This window comes from Scylla paramamosain, chromosome 39, assembly GCF_035594125.1.
Source record: "Scylla paramamosain isolate STU-SP2022 chromosome 39, ASM3559412v1, whole genome shotgun sequence".
NCBI lineage: Eukaryota > Metazoa > Arthropoda > Malacostraca > Decapoda > Portunidae > Scylla > Scylla paramamosain.
Window position 1 is genome coordinate 10117905 of NC_087189.1, and position 12848 is coordinate 10130752.

Genomic DNA, 12848 nt, shown 5'->3' on the forward strand with positions numbered 1-12848 from the left:
CTTTCCCTTATATTGGCAGGGACCTAGTTCAGTGAACTGAAGGAGGGTTTTCGGTTGACAATGCCACATTAACTCGCTTCTTTACCTTTCACTTTGTTCTCCCCTCTATCATTGCCGCTATAAATTTTATTCATTTTTTTTTCTCTCAATCAGGTGCCAATAGCACCTGACTGAGTGTATCTAGACAACTAGATAAAGTACCATTTCACCAATACTTTACATTTAAAGATATTGTAGAATTTATGGTTATATTTACCTTTCTACTTATCATATACCCTCTATAATATAAGAGAGATCTTATCTTTACTAGGTGATCCTGATAATTTTATTAGAGCCAGTCCTTTAGTTACCCCTGCTCATATTTCAACCAGAAGGGTATTTTCTATTTGCATACGCCATCCTTCGATCTATTCCAAATAAACTTGGAGAAGTAATTGCTATAGTTGCTTCAGTAGTAATTATTATATTTCTACCTTTTACTCATACCTCAAATTTTCGTAGATTAACTTTTCACCCTCTTAATCAGTTTACATTCTGAAAACTAGTTTCAGTATTTGTTTTACTAACATGAAATGGGACCCGGCCTGTTGAAGAGTCTTATGTAGTTACAGGTCAAATTTTAATTATTACCTATTTTTCTCTGTTTATTATTAACCACCTTCTACTTATTTATAGGATGAGATAAAATATTAAAATGACCGTTTAGTTTATCTAAAATAGATATTTTGAAAATACCAGGAAAGAGAAAAAATATTCTTAACAGTTGCGTTTAATATATTATTTTAGTAATATTTATAAATTATTTACAAAACATGAAGACTTTACTCCAATAAAGAACAATAAAGATTAATAGAAACAAGTAAAAACTTTTTTTCAGATAAATATATTAGTTTATCATACCGAAGTCGAGGTAAAGTTCCTCGAAGTCACACAAAAAGAACGCTAATAATAGACTTCAGATAAAATATTGTTCTACAATGTCTTCTCCCTGAAAATACAATATCAAAGAGAACTCTTATAAAATGAATTTTTGAATGCTCTGCTATAAAAATTAAAACAAATCCTTCTCTCCTATATTTTGTATAGAATCCTGATGCTAGGTCTGATTTCCCTTCTGCAAAATCAAAAGGTGATCGATTAGTCTCTGCTAAGCAAGAAGCAAATCTCAAAGGCAATGATATAAATATAAACCAAATATAACACTGATATTTAACAAACAACTCTAATTTAAACCCATCCAATAACACAATAAATGATAATAAAATTAAAGCTAATCTTACTTTGTAAGGAATAGTTTGAGCAACCCTTCGTAAACTTCATAATAGAAAATATTTACAATTTGAGACTCATCCTGCTACCATAACACTATAAACTCCTATACTAAAACAACAGTTTGAAAAAAAAAAAAAAAAAACATGATTATGCTACCTTTACACGGCCAAGATACCGCAGCTATTTAAAATCTAATGTTAGTAGGCTAGACTATAAATATCCTCAAATAGACATGTTTTTGATAAACAGGCAAGAAATAACCTTTGCCGAGTTCCTTTTTTTATTTCATCTTTTTATTATAATTAATTCTCTATATTCCAGATCTCCAGTTATTCTACAGCTTACTCTACTTATATTACCATTTTTTTTCTTAAAGTTTAACGTTAAATATAATATTGTAGTAGTACTTCAAAGGTAGAATGAATTATTTATTTATTTATTTTATATTTTTTTTTTATCTAAATTATAACACTAATTTCATAGCTACTTTTATGCCTTGAAAAAAAAAATAAATAAATAGATAAATAAATATGTTGGTTGATTATATTAATAATAAAAAGCTTCCTGCTTTTAAATATTAAATTACATCCACCCAATAATTAAATTATATTTTATTCCTATTGTAAAGCTCGTTTCACATTTCATCGTTAATATTATATTCCAAATTTTTATGCTACAAAAAAGGTATAAAATGTTAGTTATCCTTATTTCGGGATTGACATTTTTCGTCCGTTCTATTTTAAAATATTTATTTTAATCTTAAAAAAAATAAAAATAAATAAATAAATAAAAAATAAAAATTATATATATATATATATATATATATATATATATATATATATATATATATATATATATATATATATATATATATATATATATATATATATATATATATATATATATATATATATATATATATATATATATAGATATATATCTTATTTGCATTCCAGTAGTTATAATCTATGGCCTTTACTAGTATTTTATTATTAATTACTATTTTTCTCAGTATTATTTTTAACCTATAATGATTTCATAGCTTTAGCAACAATTTAAAATCAACTCAAAGTAAATTGATTGCACAATAAACCATTTCAATGTAACTGAAACGCTATAGTAACTTTAGCTCTACTTTGATTTTGATTTGAGTTTACGCTCTCCCTATCAATTTATATTAACTTTAGAAAGAAGTAATCTCAAGCTCTCGCAATCACCCAGTTCTTTCCAGAGATTGGAAACCGCAGCGATTACTTCTCGATATAAAGGGTTCATACACTTTAGTGTATTAACTATCTTGTTATATAAATTATTTAATAGAATATGCTACATTAAAATATTAAAGTAATATATAAAATCGTTACAAGCACGAATAGAACTTGGTTAACAAGGGGTGTGTTGTACCATATATATATATATATATATATATATATATATATATATATATATATATATATATATATATATATATATATATATATATATATATATATATATATATATATATATATATATATATATATATATATATATATATATATATATATATATATATATATATATATATATATATATATATATATATATATATATATATATATATATATATATATATATATATATATATATATATATATATATATATATATATATATATATATATATATATATATATATATATATATATATATATATATATATATATATATATATATATATATATATATATATATATATATATATAAATAATCGTTACAAGCACGGATAGAACTTGGTTAACTAGGGGTGTGTTGTATCCTTTCTGGTTGCATAAGGGCATAAGGCCGTGAAATGAGTATGAAATAAAACTTACAATCATTATCAAACTAAATATCCACTACCTGAAGCGGGCATAGCGTGTGCAACTTATCTAGGACACAATGATCCCGCTTGGGTTCAAGTAAGTATGTACAGTTAACATACACTTAACAGTAATAAAAGAAACCAAAGTGACGCAACATATAAAAGTTAATAAACAACAAAGTGAATGTAACATGTACCAAGTAATAAGCAATGAAGGAAAACAAATATATACCCAAAATACAACACAAATATAAGCAGCTCAGGCGTGTACGTAATGAAGAGTGTGAGTGTACGTGTGTGAGTGTTCGTATTCGTCACGTCTTCTGACTCACGTCGATGTAACCCAGTGGTTCCCAAAGTGGGCTGTACCGCCCCCCTGGGGGCGGTGGAAAGATCTGGGGGGGCGGTGAGGAAGAAGGGGGCGGTAGGGGGGCGGCAGTCCGAAGTCGAAGTCAGAAGTTCGAACATTTGTTTGATGATTTGTACACAACAAGTGCAGCAGGACGAGTCAGTGGACGACGCATCAGGGTCCGGTTACCGCACGCCGCTCTGGCCCAGTCAGATGCGACAGCATATGACTACAAAAGCAAAAGCTCAGGTTTGTAATTTCAAGCTTGTAATGTTCAGAATTTTATCATATAATAAAGATATCATGGAAGGACGCCAAAGGGTTTCACCATTAAATTTAATTTGGAAGTGTTACTGTGCTAAGGCTGTCCTTGCACATGCTTGCACCACAGCTTGAAACAGACACAGAAGGGGAGTCAGTATTTCGTGTCGTTGATGATTTTTTCAAAGAGAAAGACATCCCACTTTCTAACATTCTTGCTTGTGCAACATATGGGGCACCATCAATGGTAGGTCGTCATCGTGGCTTCATTAGTTTCTTGAAAAAAGTTGTACCTGGAGTACTTACAGTGCACTGTGTAATCCACAGGCAGCATCTGGTCGCAAAAAACCTGAGTGGTAGACTACACAAATCAATGAGTACTGTTATCACAGCAGTAAATAAAATCAGGGCACATGCCCTCAATTCCCGACTGTTTCGACAGCTCTGCACTGATAATGATGAAGAGTTTGAACGTTTAGTGTTGCACACAGAAGTTAGATGGCTATCAAAGGGAAACTGCCTGAGACGTTTCTATTCACTGATTGATACAGTTGTTGAATTCTTCCAAGACTCCAATTCTGTTCTGTGTGATGAACTAAGAAACATGAAGAAACATTGCTTATTTGGCAGATATATTCACAAAGTTCAATGAAGTTAATTTGCAGCTGCAAGGAAATGAGGCTAACCTAATTAAAGTCAAATCAGCTATCTCCACCTTCCTGGCCAAGTTACAGTTATTCAAAAGAAAAATAGCTCGTCATGCACTCTACCATTTCCCAAGCCTCTCTGAATTGGATAAGGAAAAAGGCATACCAGACGATGACCTTCAAATGTATTGTACACACCTGGATGAACTGCACAGAGACATGTCTGAGAGATTTGAGGACATTTTATTGCTTGAAATACCAGACTGGGTGATCAATTCATTCCTAAATGTCGACGGTGAGGAAACTGGAGTGGCAGAGGAAGAACTGATTTCAATTCAAAATGACATTGAGCTAAGGCCAAAGTTCAAAAAGTCATATCAAGATTTTTGGTTACAAAAAAAAATCTGACTGCTATCAAGTGCTGTGGAACAAGGTCAAGATGTACTTTATTGCCTTCCCAACATCGTATTTAGTAGAACGGGGCTTCAGTGCAGTCGCTTTGCTTCTTTCCAAGCAAAGAAACCGACTGAAAATTATTGACCGCGGGGATCTACGGCTTCTTCTTAGTGAGTTCCAGCCTGATGTTGAGAAGCTTATGTCCCTGCACCAAGCACATCCATCCCATTAACATTAAGTGTGAGACAATGAAGGTTACTGGTGGAATGTTTATTTATCATTCCATGTTGCTGAAACAGTTAAAACTGCTAAAAAATAAATTGGTTTACTAAATTGGGTTTTATTTGTGAAATACACATTTGTGTTTAACCTTTCTCTTTTCAAATTGCAGCATACCAAATATCAAGAAAGAGGTGTTTGTTTCCATATGTGTCTGTGTGTGTGTGTGTGGGGGGGGGGGGCGCTAGGAATTCACCGGGGAGCCAAGGGGGCGCCAGCCTATAAAAGTTTGGGAACCACCGATGTAACCGAATCCAGGCAGCAGGAGGGAGGATTGTTCCAACTGTGAGAAGCGAGTGAGACTGACGAGGTTTGGAGGTGGAAGTCAGTCGTCAGCTCGGTTAGCTCGATTGAGACGTGAGTCAAGACGTGTTTTCAAAGCTTTGTCTTTATGATACCGCACGGTGTGGTCGAGACGGTATTTGAAGCCGATGGTTAGATGGAGAGATTAGTGGTTGGCGAGGCGGGTACGAGGGCCGTAATACCTCCCCCCTGAGGACGGCGACACCCGGTAATAAGAACCTTGGTGATGGTGGAGACGCGAGGAAAATTGGAGAGGTCTTCGCCAACATTAGAGGTGAATTCGCGAGAGAGCGTCGGCGATGATATTTTCAGAGCCTTTTATGTGTCGAATGGTCACGTCATAAGGCTGGAGAAGTGACCACCGGAGAAGACACTGGTTGGTAAAACTTATTTCGCTGTAGGAATGTCCGAGGATTGTAGTCTGTGAATACCTGCAGGGGCTTGACGCTGGCGTGCAGGTAGCATTCAAACTTTTGAATTACTGAGACAGTTGAGAGCAGTTCCTTCTCGATGGTGCTGTAATTCCTTTGGTGGCTGCTGAACTTGGCTGAGTGATAGACCACTGGATGATAGATTCCATTCTTCTCCTGTAGGACTGCCTCTGATGCGATGCCGCTGGCGTCGGTTTGCAGAGAAAATGGCCGGGAGAAGTCCGATGCTTGCAGTACCAGCTCGCGAGCTAGAAGATTCTTGAGTTGATCGAATGCCCGCTGACAATCTGGTGTCCACTCGAATTTGGCAGTTCCACTGGTTAGTCCTGTTAGAGGAGCGGCTGCTACTGCGAAGTTCGGGCAGAACCAACAGAAGAAACCCGCCATCCCGAGGAAGCGCCGTATCTCTCTTGGAAAATGGCACCGGGAACTCCAGTACGGCGGACACGTTGGTGGCTCTGGGACGGACACAGCCATGTCCCACCTGGTGCCCCAAGTAGGTGACTGTTGTCCCACCGAATGTAGTTTTTGCCATTTTTACCGTCAGCCGTGCCTCCTACAGTTTGTGGAACATTACAGCAAGTTGGTGGATATGCTGCTCCCAATTATCTAAGAAGATAAGAAGATCGTCTAAGTACAGCGACACTCCGAGTAGGTCTTGGACGAGGTGATTCATGGCTCTCTGGAAGGAGGCTGGGCAATTTTTCATACCAAATGGAGCCACCAAGTAGTGAAAAAGGCCAAAGGGGGTAATGAAGGCTGAAATTTCCTGAGCTCTTTTAGTGAGTGGTATTTGATACTAGCCTTTTAAGAGGTCAATCTTAGTTACAAATTTGGATTGTCCCACCTCATCAAGGAGATCATCTATTCGTGGTAAAGGATAGACACCTGGCACTGTGACAGCATTCACTCGTCTGTAGTCCGTGCAGAAGAGTAGTTGAGGACTAGTATGCACGGGGAGCGACTAGGTGCAGCCAATCCCTGTTTGAGTAGGTAATCAACCTCTCTCCTCATCAGCTCTCGTTTCTGAGGATGTAGACCAGTGGTTCTCAAACTATGGGTCGCGAGATCAATTTTGATGTGTCGCAGGGACACAGGAACATTATCATGCTTTCAGTGTTTCAGTGTGTTTCAGTTACTTAATTGAATTATTCTTCTTTAACAACAAATTACTTTTGTTATGTATGTTCATCTTACCCCCACCTCCCTCCTCCTATTTATTTTTTTCCAAAATAAAGTGTATATATCATTGTACATTTTCTTTCTCTTTACTTTACTTTGGGTTGCGAAGGAATGAAATGTTCCAAATAGGGTCGCTCATGAAAAAGTTTGAGAACCACTGATGTAGACGGTAATGAGCTTGGCGGATAGGTGAAGTGCCTGGTAAAAGTTGCACGTCATGAGACATCAAGGAGCACTTTTGTGGGTGGTTTTGAAAACATCTTGATGTTGCTCCACAAGTGAAATTATGTCTTGTACTTATGAGGAAGATAGGTGACTGAGGTTATCGTGTAAATGTTCAAGTATATTTGCGTTACTGAAGGTGTCTTGTATAGCTGAGATTGTGTCTGAGTCTACTTGCTTAGTTTCTGCGATTATATTTGACGCACAAGGGACAGGTAACACTGCAGTTGTAGAGTCCGGTGCAGGCGTTCGGTGCTTGTATAACTTGAGCAAGTTAACATTAATTAATTGTGGAGACTTACGACGATCAGGAGTCTAAATTGTATGATATGTATCACTTACTTTCTTGAGGATGTCATATGGATCATGATAGTTAACCTGTAAAGGGAAGTCAGGAACAGGTAAAAAGGCGAGGACTCTTTCATCCTCTTTGAAAGTTCTTACTGGAGTGGCTCTCTCAAAATGAGCTTTCATCCCATGTTGTGTTTGCTGGAGATTAGAGTGGGCAAATGAGCGGACTTTATGAAGAGTGGATTTTAGATCATCCAAATAATGGATGACCATGACAAGCCTATGGGCAGTGGAGTCAAGCAGCTTATCCTTAACAAGTTGTAGGGATCCCTTACTTTCCTACCAGATAATAATTAAGAGAGACACCCAGGGTCTCGTTGGGTGTTTCTCTAATAGCGAACAACATGAAGGGCAGTGCCTCCTCCTATTCCTGGTCCTGTTCGTAACAGAATTTTCGTAGCATTGATTTCGGGGTTTGATGACACCTTTCTAGCGCACCCTTATACTCCTGATGGTAAACGGTCGCTAGAGTCTGCGTAATACCAAGTTCAGTTAAGACAGCCCATAAGAGATAACCCGTGAAGTTTGTTTCCCGATCGCTCTGTATTTCCTGGGGAATATCATAGATAATAAACATGTGGGTGAGTTTAGACGCAATAGTTTTAGCATTGATGTTCTTAACAGGGAAAGCCTTAGGATACCTAGTAGTTGGGTCAAGTACGAGTACAGTTAGGATGTATTGGTTACTTTTTTTGTTTTTTGTGAAGGGCCCTACAACATCAATGATTATTTTCTGAAATGGTTCTGAAGGAGCTTGTAATGGTTGTAGCGGGGATAAGGAGGGACGGTTTGGTTAGGTTTGCCTGCAACTTGACACGTATGACATGAAATGACAAATGAGGCTTCCGTAGAGCTGGCCAGTAGAAATGAATCAATATTTTATCACAGGTTTTCGTGATACCTAAGTGTCCAGCAACGTTTTCATGAGCGATCTCTATCACGGGTGTTCTCAAAACTCCTGGCAAGACTATTTGATGGACCCCAGCCCATGCTGAATCGTCATTAGGTTTAGGCGGTCTATACACTCTCATAAGGATGTCGCCCTGGTAGTAACATGATGGGTAGTGAATAATCTGATCCTTAGGAATGACTTGAGAGTAAGATTTTGTTAATGATTCATCCTCTTTTTGGGCCACTGAGAGAACCTTAGTAGTGAACAATTGATTTAGGTTCACTTGAGCTGCTGGAGGACTCGGAGGTTTGGGCAAAGACTGAGCAGCAACGGGATTGTTCTAGCGGCTTGTACTCGGGTCATGGCACAAACCGGAAGCAAATTAGCTTTGTTCCCGCTCAAGTTCCCCTATATGATTTTATGGGAGTGGCGAGTCTTTAGTGACAAGGGGTGGAAAGACTGCACCACCGGCCAAGTCATTAGCCAGTAAAAGCTCAACATTAGGTATGGGCAAAGATTGATCACTACTGACCCCAGCAATCACTTCTCCCTTCACTATAGGACTGTCAAGGTGTACTCTGAATAACGGGAGTGGAAATGGATCATGAAAATCATTTAAATACACCTTTTCACCAGTGTAACTTTTTTTTTACAATCCCATGGACTGATGATTTTAGTACAAGTGACTGGCCTCCACCAGTATCCCTTATGATATTTACTGAGCATTTTAAGTTATCATCAAAGTAGACTGATCCTTTTGACATAAATTGGGTAAATAGCTTGTCAGAGGGATATGTTTTCGTGGTATCAAATGAGTCCAATGTTTGATAAAAAAGCACCTTTTGCTACTTTGCACTTGGGATTAGAGCAATCTCTTGAGGTGGCCAGACTTTTTGCAAAATGAACACACTGGAGAGAACTTGTTACTACTAACGACCGACTTGCCATTGTTTACAACACCTGCACCGGACTTTACAATTGACTCAGCCTTCCTCTCTCCCACGGTACCTGGACGGTGAAAAAGTGAAAACACGTCTGCAATTTCAGCAGCTTTACTGCCTGAAATATTTTCCAGCTATAAGAAAAAAATCTTTCATTTCATTATCCTTCGCCTGGTTCAACTGAGAAGCGGCAACCATTCGATTGTAAACAAAGGTTCTGATCGAAAGCTGAAACGGGACTTGTATGTCCTGACCGGCGAGCGAACTCTAATACTTGATATCCGCAGAGTTAAAACCATGTATTCTAAGGAGAACATATTGTCTCGTCTCTGCTGGGGATGTGCATTACAACTGAATGAGGCACCTTGCGTTTAAATTCCTCTAAGGCGATCAAGTTTACTAGCTGGTCATATGTGGTGACTAAAGCCGAGTTAAGCCGCTTTTGCAGCGTTCTGTACTTATCTGATGCAAACTCACGAAGTATGTCTGGTGTTGGAGTTTGCTAAGATTCCTAAATTTTTTTGTCTGTAACCCTCTATTGTAATGGAATATGCCGCTAGAATACCTTTCTTAACTGAGGCATAAAAGTGTTATTTTCTAGACCTCCCAAGATAGTTAAAGCCTTCTCAGTGAGCTTGAGCTTAGGAGCCATCTCTAATCCTCCTGAGGCAATTCAAAGTGTTCAGCAGAGGATTCGAACTCCCAAAAAGAAATTTTCAGCATCTTGATCAGAGAATTTTAGTAAGAGGGAAAAATATTTAGTGATCTTAGCCTTGTTTGGTGGTTGTTTTTGCAACATGAGTAACTGGTGAGCTCTTTCTTTCTCTGCTTGTTTCTCCTCATGTTGTCTTTGTTTCTCCTTTTCATCCTTCTAATATTCTAACTGCATTTGCAAGGCTTTCATTTTAACTTTATTTCTAAAAGAATATAAAGATCTTTAGTCTGACAAGATTATCTTGAATCCTTTACTAGAGCTAGGTTCTTCTCCAAGATGAGTTAAAATGAGTGTCATGAAGTCATCTTTTCGAATGTCTTGTTGGAATGGAATCTCGAAACCACTAGCAGTGTAATTTAGTTGATATTTGGTTACTTTAAAGGTTTTCTTCTTCTTCTTCTTCTGAGTTCTTCTACAGAAGGATTTCGTACAAATTCCCTATGATCTACGAATTTCGTCATTTTGATGTACTCACTTGAGTAGAAAGTGAAAAGATATGATGTCAAAACTGTACTACAAGTTATCTTCTAAATTTCACTGAGTTAAAGCCTTGACATAAGATTCGAGAGGGTTATTAACCGCGAAGACGGGATTTGCACCCTTGGACACGAGTTAACAACCTTTAAGAGAGGGGGGGCGCGACCCCTGATGAGCCGTTCCTTCACAGGTATAACTAGCCGTAGGTTAGCGAATGATGTACCTCACTTACAACAAACAAGAGCTGGCCTAAAGTACTCTTGAGTTTACACTGGTCTAGTTACTCGCGAGGAAGTTAAGAATTGATTTGGAGCTTCAGTGGCCCCAAATGAGTGAGAATGAGTCTCGGAGCAGTAGGTGAGGAAGTTGAACTACACTCCGCGGAATAATCCTTACCTGAAAACGATACAACTACCGATGTTAATACGCAGTTAGTCCTTTACCTATTCACCAGGCCTCTCGTGAAATATTTTAAGGCAAGGTCACCGTGCACCCACCAACAGATACTCGTGAGATAAACGAAGAAGTGACGAAAACGAGTGTGAATAATGTGGTTATGTATGTATGTTAGTGGGTATGTAAGCCTGTAAACAAATCTTAACAAACTTAACAGAAACAGTGATTACTTAACTAGCAGTTGCGTTAACATACAAATAACATACCAGTTCATAAGATACTATCGCGGACAGGCCCCCAATATATGTTACAAGCACGGGTAGAAGTTGGTTGACTAAGGGTGTGTTGTATCCTTTCTTGTAGCATAAGGCAGTGAAACAAGTATGAAACAAAACATACAATAATGATTACACTAAATATCCACTACCTGAAGCGGGCATAGCGCGTGCAACTTATCTAGGACACAGTGATCCCGCTTGGTTTCAAGTAAGTATGTACTGTTAACATAACATATACAAGCCAAAGGCAACCAAAGGTGACGAAACATATACAAGTTAATAAGTAACAAAGTGAATGTAACATGCACCAAATAATAAACAATAAAGGAAAAGAAATGTATACCCAAAATACAACACAGATATAAGTAGCTCAGGCGTGTACGCAATGAAGAGTATGAGTGTACGTGTGTGTCTTCATGTTTGTGTTCATGTTTTCTTCTAACTCACGTCGATGTAACCGAATCCAGGCAGCAGGAGAAAGGATGGTTCCAACTGCGAGAAGCGAGTGCAACTGACGAGGTTTGGAAGTGGAAGTCAGTCGTCAGCTTGATTAGGTTGTAGTGTTCTCCACGCCAAGGACACGGAGGTAAACACAGATCACAGTCTTGGGTTTATTGTTGGTGTACAGCAATAACCGGGCGAGCGGCCACGGGTGTGCGAGACGAGAGTCGAGGGGAGACTAAATGCTGCCTCGTGGGTTCCCCCGGCTCCCAGGTGCTTGGCCTAACCTGACTTTGAGTCTGCCCGATCCCACACCTGGGAAGCTTAACATGTTGGGAATCCATGAGGATTAGCGTGGAGTGACTAGCCGGCTGGCCAGTCACTACATTACCGCCCATCCTCCACGAAACGAGAAACAAAGGGAGAGGCGACCCCCGGGGCCAAGCGAGGCGGCTAGGGTGGTCCGGAGCAGGCGGTGTGTGCGGTCCGGAGCAGGCAGCGAGGGCGGTCCGAGGTGAAGAAAACGTCCCGCATGTCGCAAGTGGTCGCCATCGCGTGTCACGGCATCACTCCGGGGTCACCAATTGTAGTGTTCTCCACGCCAAGGACACGGAGGCAAACACAGACCACACTCTTGGGTTTATTGTTGGTGTACAGCAATACCTGGGTGACCGGCCACGGGTGTGCGAGACGAGAGTCGAGGTGAGACTAATTGCTGCCTCGTGGGTTCTCCCAGCTCCCGGGTGCTTGGCCTGAGTCTGGCCGGTCCCACACCTGGGAAGCTTAGCATGTTGGGAATCCACGAGGATTGGCGTGGAGTGACTAGCCGGTTGGCCAGTCACTACAAGGTCTATGGAAGACTTGAGTCGAAACGTGTTTCCAAAGCTTCGTCTTTATGATACCGACACGGTGTGGTCGAGACGGTATTCGAAGCGGATGGTCAGTTGGAGAGATTACTGGTTGGTGAGGCGGGTACGAGGGTCGTAATAATATATATATATATATATATATATATATATATATATATATATATATATATATATATATATATATATATATATATATATATATATATATATAGAGAGAGAGAGAGAGAGAGAGAGAGAGAGAGAGAGAGAGAGAGAGAGAGAGAGAGAGAGAGAGAGAGAGAGAGAGTTTTATTAGTACTGTTAC

At 38.8% G+C, this 12848-nt stretch overlaps 1 protein-coding gene across 4 annotated transcripts in view; it reads left to right on the forward strand.

The window, feature by feature from the left end:
- LOC135092158 (organic cation transporter protein-like) overlaps window positions 1–12848 on the forward strand; it is a 108588-nt gene that overhangs the window by 59696 nt on the left and 36044 nt on the right. The window lies entirely within an intron of this gene.